Source organism: Cupressus sempervirens, chromosome 10 (assembly GCF_028749045.1).
Source record: "Cupressus sempervirens isolate cs-2001-9-10 chromosome 10, ASM2874904v1, whole genome shotgun sequence".
In the NCBI taxonomy this organism is placed as follows: Eukaryota; Viridiplantae; Streptophyta; class Pinopsida; order Cupressales; family Cupressaceae; genus Cupressus; species Cupressus sempervirens.
This window is the reverse complement of record NC_143127.1, coordinates 796,619,278-796,624,812: the sequence shown is the minus strand read 5'-3', so window position 1 is coordinate 796,624,812 and position 5,535 is coordinate 796,619,278.

Genomic DNA, 5,535 nt, shown 5'->3' with positions numbered 1-5,535 from the left:
AACACTAATAGGAAATATGGCTTAGAGATCAACAATCTCCCCCTTTGACATTAGTGGTAAAACAATTTGTCATGACTTAACATTCGATTCAAAATTACAAAATATAACACTCCCCCTAGGATCGTGACTCAGTCTCCGTACAACATATATACATATCTCCAAAAAATGAGTAAATATTTTATTTTCATACCTTTCATCTTTCACTATTTCTATTTCCTTCCTTCTTTTGGTTTTTGCCTTGAATATATGACATGAATATTAAATTCTCCCCCCCCCCCCCCACCAAAATTCTTTCATAAATACTATTTCCCCCTTTTTTGTCACTCGTGGCTTAGGGATTGTTGGGGTTAAATTATATACATATCCAAAAATGTTTTATGTATCTGTAAAATCATATCCAATGCATGATCCCAACTGGATAGATAAGAGATTCCAAAACTTGGATCTTTATCTCTAGCTGAGCATCTAGATCCACTAAACTATTTGATATAAAGAGATGTGGATCTCTCTAAACTAAATCTTTGGCAAGAAAAATTTCTTTTTGCATCACCTCCAAATGAGGTAGAAACATAGATTGAATAGTGATCAATTTGGTTTAGATGTTGCAATCTTTAGCCATAAACTTGGCTAAACTTCCTTGAGAAAAACTCAATCTATTGAAATGAATAGCATTTGAACTTGCTTCCTTACTCAAAGAATGTCCATATGACTTCAAAATATTCTTGAAGTTTTTCAATAGATTGTTGATTCTTCCCAAAGAAGAACTCAACATTCCAAAGCTTCTTATATAAAGAGTAAGAATTCTACAAAATTCCATCTAACGTATGAACAAGATTTGAAAGTTCAACCTATTTTATTGCAATTTCTATTAAAACTTTCTTCAAGACTTTGTGCTCAAATTTTGTTTCCAACCATTTCATTTATTTTTCTTTGGCCTCAATATCCTCATTGTTGACCTTCTCAACAATATGAACTAATTGATCTATTTTTTGTGTTTTCTCATTTATAGTATATATTTCAAATACATCTACAAAAATGTCTTTTATTTCTTGTCATATTTTTTTTTGTTGCCTCTCTCTTTTGAGTTCCTCTTGTTTGGTCTTCCTCTACAAAAGTTCTTGCAAAATTTCCATTTGCTCAAAATTTACTATTGTTTGGATCATACTTTGGAATAATAATAACCTCATCCAATGTCACTAGCTTCCTAGGCAACTTAGCTTTTTTCTTCAACTTCTTTGACTTTGGAGTACTAGCACTCAACAATGATATTTGCAAAGGTTACATTTCACCACTCGGTCCCTATATCTATTTGCTTGGTGTAGCAATCAATGTTATAGTTGATATAGGTACAACACTCAACAATTATACTAATGCTTGTATTGTCTCTTTCTCCTTCAGCATTAGAGACTCCTCATTCTTTTTTTGTTTGAGCTCCTTTTTTTCCTAAGGCATCTTCTTGTACTTTATTTTATCCTTCTTCCTTATTAATGACAATATTTTCTGTAGGTGGGGGATGTTGAATTGTAGTTATAGCTTTTCCCTATTCCACAACACTTACATCTTGCTCACCCTTCTTCTCAACTGTGACTGAAATTATTTTAAAACTATTAGTTGTAGTAGTCAGAGTTGGTTTAATCTCAATCCTTGGATAATTCTAAACTTATATTAGCATTAGATTGGTGCATGGAAGAGAAGTGTCTAAGATTGCACTCATGAATGTTGCATTTTTAAGTTCTTCCTCAATTAAGACATTAAGATTTTGTTCCATTCCATCATCAAGAATTCCTTCAATTGTGATAACATCTTGTTGTTCATTTTCCTCTACCTTTCATCTAATATGTTCTTCTATATTATCTAGTTCATCAAAATCTTCTTGATTGTCTAATTCAATTTCTATATGTTCTTCCTCTTTCTCTTCTATTTCTTGAGGAACTATCACCCCAAATGTCTTTTTCCATACTAATGTTCTTTCTTGCACAACCTCTTCTACTTTACTTCTCAAAATCTTATAGGCCCTTATCTTGGGCACAAATTTCTTCGCAAAATCTCTTACAATAATAGACATGTGAGTCTTCCCTACGTTTGACATGGTCTGAGCTAAAGTAGTCTTGTTGATTTGTCTTTCTATTGACAATGCCCATTTCCATTTTGAATCCAATTTATTGTATAGATCTTCTATTATTCATTTTCCTAACTCTATAGGTGTATACTTGAATTTTTTTCATCATATCTATCATTTATTTCTCAATTTTCTCTTTATTTTCTTTTTCTAAAGAATCATAATTAATGTGCTTAAACCCTTAAATTTCTAATATTCTCACATACCTTATCAATATTCATAGGAGGTCATCTAGGAACAATTTGGAGCTTGCTCAAATCATTAGACTCATTCTCCTCTCCTTCATCTTCTTCATCATCAGACATGATGACTAGCTTCCTCCTTGGTTTCTTTTGTTGATCCTACTTAGTCCCTTTAGTTTCTTGCTTCCTCTTTGGTGTGCCTTTTCCCTTAATTGGCTTGGTAATATTTTTTTGTTCCTTTCTTTGGTTTAGCAACTATAGGAAATGTTGCTTTGGATCCTTATTGTGTTACTCTTCTTTTAGATGTAGAGGTAGGAGGTGTAAATTCTTCTTCAAATCCCTCTTGACCTTAGGATCCACTATCACTATCTTCTTCTTCTTTGTTTCCTTAGGCTCAACAACCACTAGTACTTTACCCTTTAATTCCTCTTCTTCTTCTTCATCATCATCATCATCATCATCATCATCATCTTCCCCTTTGCCTTCAATAATTTGCAAGGGTCCTTTTCCTAGTTTTCCCTCAAGATTGGAAATCATTTTCTTTCTCTTTTAGTCCATTTTAGTACTTTTGTTTACATCATCATTTTTATCTTGTTGTCTCATATGTGTCGAATGGCTCAAAATTCTTGTCAATCTCTTTAGGAAAAAAAGTTGTCACAGCTGAAATAATCTCATCTACATTTACCTCATATTGCGTAGGCCTTAGCCATGCAACCCTTGGTAGTACAACCCATGTGTAGGTATAGTCAGTGTCCACCATGAAGGTAATGATCCCTAGGTGAGTGATTTAACCAATCAAAAAAAGGGATGTAAATGACAAAAGATGGTGAAGTGTAAACTTTTGATCAAGACCTAAAACCTTCATTGAATGTCTATTTAAAGAGGATTATAACCCTAGAATTACATGATGTATGAGAGAGAGATTGTGAGTGTCTGAAGAAGGTGAATTTTGAGAGAAGATCAGATAGAGAGAAATCAAAGCAGTGAAGGATTGAATAGAGTTATCAGATTAGGAAATCATATCAGTGATACAGCAAGGAGACCTAATATCAGCTTGTAGACATACAAAGGGTCAGGTACTAAATTATTTATTGTTAATTAAGATAGGGTAAATCTCTTAGCAAAGTGGTCCTAACATGCCTTTGTAAATATCCTAACAAATATCTGACTTCATTGTTAGTGAAAAATCCTTTAACTAATAGTATATTAAGCTTTTAATAGGCTAGACCCCTCATAGTGTATATCATATTTTATAATCAAACATTGCAACCCTAATCGGCTAACTTTATTGTTGCAACAGTGAATTTTTTGGGTTTCATCCCCACCCTCATTTTGCCTTAATCTTGAAGTATTTTTGGGTTATCAAATCATTATGTTATGTTTTGAAATATTCATGGGTGTGATGTATTTCATTTATGTTACAACACTTTAGTTTTAATGGTAGATTTGTGAGATGAATTAGGTGTGAATTTATATTATTAGTTTTGAAGCTAAAAGTATAAGATCTTGATTCACCGACCCCCCTCTTCGTATCTTGTTTCCCATATACTTATTCCAACAATTGGTATTAGACCCCAGTTCTCTTGTCCAAAGCCTAACTAATTGAGAGGAAAAGATCATGGAGATGGAATTGTATAGGATCAGAACGGTCATTGAGAATGAGATGATTGAAATCCATATTATGTTGCAACAATTAGAGATGACAAAGGAAGAGTTAAGAAAAACCCTAAGGAGAAAAAGAGAGATAGCTATTCAGCTAAATGACACTTAATACATAGAAGTTGACACTGAAGGACTGCTAGATAGTGGAAAGACTACTACTAATAATGAAGCAATGACACAATTTCTAGAGAAGCATAGTGTCGTAGTGAAAGAAGTAAAAGATCTCAAGATGGAACAAGAAATTCAATCAGTTACACTCTATGAAGAAATTGAACAAAAGAAGAAAGAAATGGAAGATAAGCTCATGGTTGAGGAAAACTATAGCCAGATGACTAGAAGACTTGAAGAAAGGTCATTTGAAGTATATAAGCTTACAAACAACTAGTTGGACATGGTAAATTAGTTATTAATTGCAAATTAGGAAGAAAATAGAAAGGATGTGGAGATCACAAATCTGAAGCTACAAAATTAACAATTGAAAAGTGAGTTAAGGCATGAAAATGGACTCATGGAAAGAATGAACCAACCAAATGAAGCAATCAAGCACTTTGAAGACATGATGAAGTCACGTAGAACAAACAACACCTCTATACTAGGATAAAAAAGAAATGTTCATCTCCCAAAGAAGGAGAAACATCTAAGAGTGGAGAAAAAAGGAACGCAAAACCAAAAGGAAAACCTACATGTCATTGCTATGGGAAGATTCGTCATACAACCAACATTTATAGAAGCAAAAATGTCAAGAAAACTCCTAAATCTAAACCAAGAGTTAATTATTTTAATTACAAGAAATTAGGACATCAAGCACATGAATGTAGATCAAATAATAATTACTTAACCACGAAAACATCTAAAATTAAAGACCACTATTACAATTGTTAAAAGTATGACATAGAGCTCATGAATGCTGACTTAGTAAAAAGTCAAATTAGACACCTAAAAAAAAAAAACTTGGACATGATAGAAAGGAAATTCCTACAATTTTGATGCATGAGCATCCTGGGTTGTACTACTATCCTGCATGTTTTCAGTTCTTATCTTGTTGCTGAAACTATGTTCTATTGAAACTGTGTTTTCTAGTTTTTGGGTGCCTGTTGCAGATAGTGAAACTAATTTTCCATAATTAATGAAGGGCTATGCACTTTAGGGATTGAAGAGGGCCTAGATTAATATCTATTATCCAATGTGAATTTTCTAACTCATTATAGGTTGGGAGTTATGGCAATTCTCCTAGAACATCAATTTCTAGCAGTTTTGTGCGATAGTTTTATGTGCTAAACTTTTGGAATGGATGCACACTTTTCCTTAATGAGTTAGACTTTTCACACTTATGGGGTTGTAGAGGATCTAGATAAATACCCACAACTCAAAGTGTGAGTTCTAACTCAATTGAAGCTAGGAGATATTGTGATTTTTCTCAGACATCAATTTCAAGATAGTTAATTACTGATGTAGGCTGACTTGTGTATTTAATGTTAGGTTTATTTTCATTTAATATTTGTTGAGAGATGACTTTTGGATTCTCCATATTCTATAATGATCTGTAAGCCATTTTTGCTAGTATAAATAGAG